Source organism: Cygnus olor, chromosome 1 (genome assembly GCF_009769625.2).
Source record: "Cygnus olor isolate bCygOlo1 chromosome 1, bCygOlo1.pri.v2, whole genome shotgun sequence".
NCBI classification, from domain to species: domain Eukaryota; kingdom Metazoa; phylum Chordata; class Aves; order Anseriformes; family Anatidae; genus Cygnus; species Cygnus olor.
In genome coordinates, this window is record NC_049169.1 from 159,703,776 (window position 1) to 159,714,579 (window position 10,804).

The following is a 10,804-nucleotide window of genomic DNA, read 5'->3' on the forward strand; positions in this document are numbered from 1 at the left end:
TAAGTCAGTTCACTCCCACAATGGGAGTGAGTAGAACAGCTATATGAATGGAATCAAGGCACTAATTGTTCCTAAAATAAGATGCATGGCCAAGTCTGTGGCCTGTTACAGGAAGATACTAGATCAAGTACTACAAGTACTCACCAAGAGTGTTCTTGGTAAATAACAGTATAGTGGGGATCAATAGTCCTTCAGCTCTTGAAGTCTTCATCCCAGTGCTTTTACTAGCACTGGACTGGACTTGAATTATACCACAACTTTCTTGGGGTTATGTAAGAAGTAAAGTACTTTTCAGTTTGAAAAATGAAATCAGGATCTGTCCTCAGAAGAGCTCCAGAACCTCTAAACCATATTTCTGATTTAGCTTCAAAGAATAACACTCAAAAGTACATGAACTTTTGTAGATTATCCCAGTTGAACATATCTGAAATATGAACTGCATTTCATCATTTCTTCTTTCATTTTTCAGACAGATTTTTCTCCTATGAATTAATGCTTGAAATCTTCCTGATGCTTTGTGAAGGTTTTTCTTTCCTTCATGAACTCATAGAGTTCATTTATCCCAGCTAATGCTTCTAATTCTCTGCAGTTCTCAATAAAAAAAAAAAGGTATCACATAGCATAAATAAACATCATAGCAGATGTCAGATACAACACAGACTGCATTGCATATCATGACGTTACCTATCATGAAATGTAATAAATCCAAATTTCTTACAAATAAACTTTACAAACATGTTAGTGCAAACTGTGCATGAACAGATAATTCACCTTGCCATCAATTTAAAACTACCACAGTGTCAAAACTATTGATTTGAACATGCCAATGACAATATATGAAATAAATGTAGCCCCTTACTGATCTTTTATCTTTTATCGTCTTCATGTTCAGATTCTTCCACCTTTGCTCAAATTGTTACCAGGTCAACTGTTATTAGGTCCAGTCACTGTTCTGTATCCTGGGTTGTAAGAATGTAGAACTAGCTTTATCTATTGTGTAGAATATCCTGAAATATGAGAACCTTAAATGTGGTAATCATGTCAAGGGGACTTGGATCAAGTTGGCAAAAGAAGAAGAACAGTAATGTCTGAAGGTAAACTTTGATCATTATAATGTCATTATAATACTAAAAAACACACTCACAGGTCAGGATGATCCCAACCCAGGCGAAGACCCTTCCCTTGAGCATGTGTAAATTTTCTAGATCAGACTGTGCAACAACTATATGTAAATCACCAACCAGTTAGAATTCAGTGGGATGTACTAATATGATAATGACTGTGTACAATTATATAAAAAATCAACAGGGAAAGTCCAGAGTTGGGCCGATTTTATGGAAAATTCCCGGCACCCAGACTTTCACAACTCTGACATAAACAATAACTTAACCTAGTGTGTGTATTTGGCTTATTGCACACTGGGTAACAAATCCAAACATCTTATCAGACAACAAAAGTATCTTATTCTATTCAGGATATTGAGGAATAATATATTACTTAGCATTGATAAGTTGTGGATGTCATTTTCTGGTGTACTTTTTAAAGTGTCTACAGACCAGTTGACTCATCTCAGGTTAAATCAGTATTGATATTTCTTTTTTATTACATATTATGAAATAGAAAGAACTGAAAGTATAGATATTTCTTTTGTCTCTAAGGGGAAGAAGTTTGTGCTAAAGTAAAAATTGCATTGTAAATACAACAATGGAACTTCATCCCATTTCATATCTGATGGTTTTGCATGGGATTTTATATACTGTAATTCAAACTAGGTAAACAAACTATGCTTAATGAAACTGCAAGTGTGCTCATAGGACAAATCTGGGCAAGATAGCCTCGATAACAATGGCTGATAAGATAGGATGGGAATGTAAATAGTGCATAAAAATGGGACGCAAATTTGTCTGACAATGTGCTTCTCTAAAACTAGTTAAACTAGAGAAGAAGATGAACATAAAACAGCTACCAGGAATTTAAAAGGCACTTTTGAAACAAAGAAAGTAACAGTTTGAAAGGACATAGATAAGAAACCCCATGTCTGGCCTCACAGCCCTGGAGGGAAGGAGGAGTGGCTCTGATAAGGAATCAGAAGTTCATATGATTAGTGAAGAGTGGGTGTTTGGAAGTTTGCTGGTGTTTAGTGATGTTAACAACTGGTGATGTTAACTACCACTGTGGCATTGATGATATTGATCCTGAAAGTATAGTTTATTGATTGCTTGTTAGTCACGTGTTCTCAATAAACTGCTTTAGTTCTAGTCTGACTTTAAGCAATGAAAATTGGACATTTTGCCCCTGTGACAAAATCCCTCTTTGGTCTAACTTACAAATGCTGATTGATGATTTCTTGAATCAGTAAGTGATGATAGTTTCCCTGAGATGCTTTTACAATTCTTCCCCCAAAAGCAAACCTTCTCCATTCCTTTCTCTCCACCATTTCTTTCCCTGTTCCTTTTGTTTCCCTATTCTATCTCCTTCCTTTCCCAAATTCTCTTCTCTTTGAATCCAGTTTCAGCATTTACATTCAACATTTTTTTTTCCTTTTTTTTTTTTTTTTTTTTTTTCTGAGATGTTGTCCAGTAAAAGTATCATCAAGAGGTATAGGACTTTGAGGCACTTACTATCTGCTTCTGCTATGTCAAGTCATTTGTTTGTTTTTTCATTACTTGCTAGTTCTCTCTCCCCCTCCTCACTTTTGCTATGCATTCCTATGATTTCTAGTGAATTACATGGTAAAAATGCAGCCACTTTGTACCACTGCCTACATTAAAACATGCTCTTAACCTGTGTTGTTCATCATTATGAGGCAAATAGTGTCTCCACTCCACCTCACTGAGGTAATGATGAAAAAAAAAGCTACTTAAGTTCTGTTAAAAATAGAATACATTTTTTTAAAAGGTTTAACTAATGATTCTTTTTATTTTGAATTTAGGTAATCTACTTCAGTAGTCTTTTTTGCACGCTACATTGGGTCACACAATAATAATATGGATGAATCTCTTGCCATGCTTCTTGAAAGACTGTTGTCTACTGTTTTTTAATGTCAAAAGAGTACATGCACAGGGAAACAAGACCCAGCATTGAATTCTTTTCACAGTATGATCTTAAAAATATTTATCAACTGTGGTGGTTTAACACCAGTAGGTAGCTCAGCATTGCCACACCTCTCACACTTCTCGTCCTCAAAAGAAACAGGGGGAGAAAATATGATGAAAAAATGTTCATGGGTTGAGATAACGACAGGAGATCACTCACCAATTACTGTCATGAGCAAAATACTCTCAGCATAAGAAAGATTAATGTAATTTACTGCCTACGGATAACAGACTAGAGCAGCAAGAAACTAAAAGTAAACTAAAAGCACCTTCCCCATCATCAACCCTCTTCTACCTTTTTCTCCATGAGGGGTGAAGGGTAATGGGAGCTGCTATCAGTCCATAACACTTCATCTCTGCTGCTCCTCCATCATCACTCTCTGCCCCTGCTCCAACAATGGGTCCTTCCCATGGGACGCTGTCCCTCCTGAACTGATCCTGTGCAGGCTACCCACAGACAGAAGCTCTTCAAGAACTGCTCTAATATTAAAAATTACAGTCCTTCAGAAATTGACTGGTTCTGCAGCTCCTGCCAGGGCTCCTGCTCCATGCTGGCCTTATCCACTGGTTGCAAGTCTGTCCCAGAGTCTGCTCGTTAAGGGGCTCTCCATGGGCTGCAGCCTCCTCCAGGCCACATCCACCAGCTCTGGTGTGGGCTCCTCCATGGGCTGCAGCGTGGAGATCTGCTCCCTGTGGGACCCATGGGCTGCAGGGGAACAGCCTGCTCCACCAGGGGCCTCTCCATGGGCATCTCCACGGGCCACAGGGCCTGCTGCTGTGCCTGGAGTACCTCCTGCCCTTCTTCTTCACTGACCTTGTTGTCTGGAAGGTTGTTTCTCTCATCACTTTCTCACTCTTCTCTCTCTCAACTGCTGTTGTGCAGCAGTTTTTTTCCCCTTTCTTGAATCTGCTCTCCCAGAGGCCCAACCAACTCCACTTATTGGCTTGGCTCTAGCCAGTGGCAGGTCACTGGAGCCAGCTGGAGCTGGCTCTGATCTGACATGGGGCAGCTGCTGGACTCTTCTCAGAGAGGGCCACCCCTGCAGTGACCTCTCCACCTCTCTCTCGCCCCCCCCCCCCCCCACCGAAAACAAACAAACAAACAAAAAACACCTTGTCACATAAACCTAATTAATTGATATCTAGGATTACAATTCCAACAGTGACTGTAATTATTCCTTTACAGCTCAGATGTCTTTTCTGTAGTTTATTCTATTTCAAACATCAAAATGATCTTTTAAAAATGTGTTCAACCCATATTCATTTCATTTATTCCACACATTTAACCAAAGTGACTAAATTAGAGCTCTGACTTGCCTTAACAATTAGCCAGAGATATGACACTGGAAAATACTGAAGTGATAATTTCAGTAATGTTATGTTTGGTTTGTATACAGATACAAATATTCTTTAAACAGTTTTGTTTTGACAGTTATTTGTTTACATAAATATATATTTGGTAGTTCGAAAGTATTTTGCTTTTCCAAAACCTGTTCTTTTTTTTTTTATGAAATAAAACTCAGCTACCAAATAAAATGACTAGCTTATAATTCAAGCTAATTTTATTCAGAAATCATAAACACACCAAATTTGAGCACTGAATGCATATTTTGAAGTTATATTTCAAATCAGAAACAGTCACAGAATTGACCATTAATTGACCAATCTTGTTGACAGTTGTTTCCTGATGTCTGTTTCTTCACACTGAAACAGAGTGAATATTATGGGAATATTATTTTTCTCAAGAAAATAACAAGAGAAAAATCTATGAATGCAGACATGTTGCTATCACTGTGTAAAGAACCTTAATAATCCAGCAGGTCATGCCACTGTTCCTATCAGAAAATAACTGAAAAAAAAAAAAAAAAAAGAAAAAAAGAAAACAAACAAACAAACAAACTTATTTTGTTAAACTATAACTGAATTTAAAATCGATATAGAATATAAATATATATATATGTAATATATAAGTAATTTGCACACAGCTTAGTCCAAAATGCTCTGTATTTTATAACCCTTAAGGCTTATTATGTACGAACACTTTACCTGAACTAATTAAGCAACCTGACCTTGCTTGTTGTAACTTCGTAGAGAAAAGGTTACTCTTTGGAGGCTTAATCCAGTGCCTGCTTAAGTCAGCACAACTGCTCTGGTTTGTCTCAGGAGTTTCACATGCTGTCTTCAACTAGTAGTAAGACATTACAGTCAAAACAGGTCTTGTTTCTCTGCCTAAGTGATACATAACAAGCCTAATCAGTAGTGAATTGTCCATGGAAGAGAAAAACATTCCCCCTCCCCCCCCCCCCCCTTTCCTCCCCCCCCCCCCCCCCTTTTTTTTTTTTTCATGAAATGTGTGTGGAATCGCTTCAAATCATTAGTTTTTCATAAACTTTTAAAGAAACACACTGCTAAAACATAATGCATTCTGAGTGTTCCTATAAAAATAATGACAGCTGAATAAATGCAAAGAAGTTTGATAGAGGAAAAGCAATATTTGTAGTGTTTGCCAGTGAAGGATTATCATTAAAAATATTCTTAATTCAGTGAAAATCTTCTACAGAAATAGATACAATTTAGTCTGCTGCCAAAAGAACTGACATGTTTTTATTTTTTCCTCTCTATATTCCATTTGTTTCTTTTCTGTATATTGATATTTCCAGAATGAAACAGAATGGAAAATATTATAATAGCTCAATTTATAACAGAGGTAGAAATGCAATATGCAATACAAGAACAATGCCTTGTCCAAATAACAGTACAGATGAGGTCCATCTAAAATTGGTGAAAAAATATTTTCCTTAATTTTGTGCTCTAACTTCAATCTGATTGTTATTTACTGGAAACCATTGATATGTCTCTCATCTCTTCCCCTTAAACAAAAGCAAAGTGATCACTGGGATGATTCTGTTTTTCATATTGTTGTTGAAGCTGAAAACCAGGCAGTTCAGAATAAATTATACAGAAATGGAAAAGCCACTGTATAATAAAACCAAACTTTATTTTGACTATTCCTGACCTTAAGGAAGATAAATTTAGCACTCTTTATACCTATACTCTACCTGTAATTAAAAGCAATCTTGTCAAAGTTCTCAAAGATAATAATATGTTTGTCTACATGTCTAGAAGGTTTTAAACAATGCTCTTTGATAAATAGTGTGAGAATATATAAAGTAATACTGCTTCCAATGAGATGTTTCAGGTCAAAAAATAAGATTGCATGCTATCATTTGATTTCATACACAAATTCTGCAGATAATAGGCTTTGCAAATTATTTTTCTTCCCTTAGCATTCCTTAAGCATATATTTAATCTCCTTCCCAGGAGGTGACGTCTGAGTAATGCAGAATTAAGTGACACCTCCAACCTCTCTGCACTTACTTCAATTTACTCTTATCTGTGCTCATTCTAAAGTTCCAATTCTAAACTGTTTTGTAATTATTGTTATTATTATTAATAATTTTATTATAATTAGTCATTATTTTGGATTTTAAAATGTAGCAAAAGAATCTTTTCTAATAAGTATATCTAAGTGCTCCTGGATAATCACAAGTTAAAGCAAAGTTTTTGTTGTTGTTGTTGTTGTTGTTTGTATGTGAAGATAGTAAAGGGCATCACACTTTGGCAATAATTCTGAGATTCTCTTACGATGCTTCATAACCATCTGACAGCTATTTCAAAAAGAATTTTAGGAGTAAAAAGAGAAATGTAATTCTTACAGCTAAACAGAAATAATTTTCTTGAGGTGGAGAATCCTGGATGAAGCATTTACAGAGGCTGAATTTTTTGCAGGTCCACCCACAGCCATCATGCAGTGGCAGCCATTGTTAGAAATGTCAACTACTATTTTTGTTGTTGTTTCTGTTGACACAATGTCTCACATTTATATGAGAGTCTTGTCCCAAAATGCCACCAAGAGATCAGCTCAGGGATCCTTTTATAGGTTGTTGTGTAACTCTAAGCTGACTGGAACAAATCTCATGCAGGAACTACATTTTCCCACCACTGCAGCAAAATTAATCATCCAGAAGCAAATACGCCTGCTTGATGTGGAGCATTTTAATCTCCTCTAAATTTCACAACTTTCAATCAAACTTTTGGCTCCCACCCCCATCCTCTTTACTATGAATGCCTTTGGACTTTTAATAGTGTGAATACGTACTGGGTATAGAATAGAATAGAATAGAATAGAATAGAATAGAATAGAATAGAATAGAATAGAATAGAATAGAATAGAATAGTTCAGTTGGACTGGACCTTCTAAGATCATCTAGTCCAACTGCGTGAACACTTCATAGCTAATCAACCATTAAAAAATATTAACGCCATTGTCCAAATGTTTCTTGAACACTGACAGGCATGGGGCATCAACCACCACTCTAGGAAGCCTGTTCCAGTGTTTGACCACTCTCAAGGTAAAAAAAGTTTTTCCTTATATTTAGTCAGAAACTCCGCCAGAGGATCTTTGTGCTGTTCCTGCACATTCTATGATTGGTTACCAGGGAGACAAGATCAGCAACTCCCTCTCCACTTCCTCTTCTCAGGAAGTTGTAGAGAGCAATGAGGTCATCTCTTAGCCTCCTTTACTCCAAACTAGACAACACAAGTGTCCTCAACCTCTCTTTATAGAACATGCCTTCCAACCCCGTTGTCAGGTTTGTTCCCCTCCTCTGGATGCTTTCAAGAACCTTCACAACCTTTTCTTGAATTGTGAAGCCCATAACTGACACAATATTCAAGGTGAGGCTGCACCAATACTAAGTATAGTGGGAGAATCATCTCTTTTGACCAGGTGGCTATGCTATGTTTAATACATCCCAAAATGTGTTTTGTCCTCTTGGCTGCCAGGGCACACTGCTGGCTCATGTTGATCCTACTGTTAACCAGCATCCTGAGATCCCTTTCTGCTGAGCTGCTCTTTAGCCTCTTGTCTCCCAGTCTGTACCTCTGTCCAGCATTACTCCGTCCCAGGTGCAGAACTCAGCAGTTACCTTTGTTGAACTTCATGAAGTCAATCAATGCCCAGTGCTCCAACGTATCTAGATTCTTCTGCAAGGCCTCTCATCCCTCCAGGGATTCAACAGCACCTCCCAGTTTAGTACCAACACCAAACTTGCTGAGGATACACTCCACTCTTGAATCCAGATCATTGATAAAGACGTTAAAGAGGACTGGCCCTAGAACTGAGCCCTGGGGAACACCACTGATGACAGTCTGCCAACCAGATGTAGCCCCAACAACCCTTTCAGTTCTACCATTGAGCCAATTCATCACCCAGAATAGCATGAACCTGTTTATCTCAAAGGTGGACAATTTGTCAAGAAAAATACTGTGAGGGATGGTATGGGCCTTACGGAAATACAGAAAGATTGCATCCACCACCTTCCCTTCATCCTATGATAAGATCACCAAGAGGGTGGCCTTATTACAGAAGGAGGTCAAATTACTAAAACAGGACTTTCCCTTAATGAACCCATGTTGAGTATGCCAGACAATACCTTTGTTCTTTAAATGCCTTTCAGTATCCCCCAGGATAATACTTTTCAAGGAACTGAGGTTAAACTAACAGGTTTGTAGTTTCTTGGGTCTTCTATCATGCCCTTTTTGTAGATGGGTATAACGTTGGCTGGCTTCCCATCTTCAGAGACCTCCCCAGACTCCCATGACCTTTGGTAAATTGTTGAGAGGGGTCCAGATATAATGTCTGCTAGTTCTTCAGCACTCTGGGGTGAGTCCTCTCTGGCCCCATGGACTTATGAACACGGAGCTGATACAGCTGTTCCCTTAGAATTTTGGTGACCACAGATGTAAAGTCACTGTTCCCTCTGTCATAGTCTTCTAGTTCTGAGGTGCAGGCATCCCAAGATCTGTTATTACTGTTAAACTGAGGTTTAAAAAAAAAAAAAAGGCATAAAAAGCATTAAATGCTTCCACCATTTCTTCCTCCTTAGTTGTTAGATGACCATCCTCTCTAAGCATCCGTCCAACGTTTTTCTTTGACTTCCTCTTGCTGTTGATACACTTGAAAAAGCCTTTCTTGTTGTCTGACACCACAGTGGTCAGTGTCAAGTTGGGCTTTGTTTTTTTCTCATTTTCTCCCTGCGGAGGCAAACGTGCAGCTTTGTACACTCCCTGTGAAGCTAGACTTTGCTACCAGAGGTCATAAATGTTCTTTTTCTGCACTAGTTCCAGATGAGGTAGAGGTATTGTGCTATGTAATGGAAAGGTTAAACTGTACAGCCCTTGCTGTTAGGGATGATGCAGTTTAGAGCCTCTGGGTGAGGATTAAGGGAAAAGGTAGCAAAGCAGGTGTCCTTGTGGGTGTCTACCATTGACCACCCATGCAGGGCAATGTCACAGACGAGCTGTTCTATAGACAGGTGTAGGAGATCTTCAGATCAGTTGCCCTTGTCCTTATGGGAGACTTCAACTTCCCTGACATAAAATGGGAATATCATACTGCCATGACAAGTAAGGCTGGGAAATTCCTAAAGCATGTTGAAAATACTCTGAGCTTTGTAAGATAAATGACAGAAGAGAAAGTAAATAGTCATGTAAAGTATTTCTGCTAAGACAATGAAAAATAATTACCAATTAATTATCAATTATTTAATAATTAAACTTTTGAGCAGACTAACCTGAGTGGCCATGTTAGTTACCATTACCATGTGCAAAAACCTTGATGAATTAGTTTTTAGGTATTTAATTAGGTTCAGATCTCATCTTATATAACATTTTAGTGAAAACGTTTGCTGTCTCACATTCTAAAATTTTGGCAGTTAGAGTCCAAGACTGTGACTAAATATCTTTCTTTCTTCTTCCTTCCTTCCTTCCTTCCTTCCTTCCTTCCTTCCTTCCTTCCTTCCTTCCTTCCTTCCTTCCTTCCTTCCTTCCTTTCTTTCTTTTTCTTTCTTTCTTTCTTTCTTTCTTTCTTTCTTTCTTTCTTTCTTTCTTTCTTTCTTTCTCTTTCCTTCCTTCCTTCCTTCCTTCCTTCCTTCCTTCCTTCCTTCCTTCCTTCCTTCCTCTTTCTTTCTTTTTCTTTCTTTCTTTCTTTTTCTTTCTTTTTCTTTTTCTTTCTTTCTTTCTTTCTTTCTTTCTTTCTTTCTTTCTTTCTTTCTTTCTTTCTTTTTTCCTCTTTCTTTCTCTCTTTCTCTCTTTCTCTCTTTCTCTCTTTCTCTCTTTCTCTCTCTCTCTTTCTCTTTCTTTCTTTCTTTCTTTCTTTCTTTCTTTCTTTCTTTCTTTCTTTTTTCTTTCTCTCTTTTCTTCCTTCCTTCCTTCCTTCCTTCCTTCCTTCCTTCCTTCCTTCCTTCCTTCCTTCTTTTGTTCCTTCCTTCCTTCCTTTCTCTTCCTTCCTTCTTTCCTTCCTTCCTTCCTTCCTTCGTTTCTTTTTCTTTCTTTCTTTCTTTCTTTCTTTCTTTCTTTCTTTCTTTCTTTCTGTTTCTTTTTCTTTTCCTTCCTTCCTTCCTTCCTTCCTTCCTTCCTTCCTTCCTTCCTTCCTTCCTTCCTTTTTCTTTCTTTCTTTCTTTCTTTTTCTTTCTTTCTTTTTCTTTCTTTCTTCCTTCCTTCCTTCCTTTTCCTTTCTTTCTTTCTTTTTCTTTCTTTCTTTCTTTCTTTCTTTCTTTTTCTTCCTTCCTTCCTTCCTTCCTTCCTTCCTTCCTTCCTTCCTTCCTTTCTTCCTTTCCTTTCTTTTTCTCTTCCTTCCTTCCTTCCTT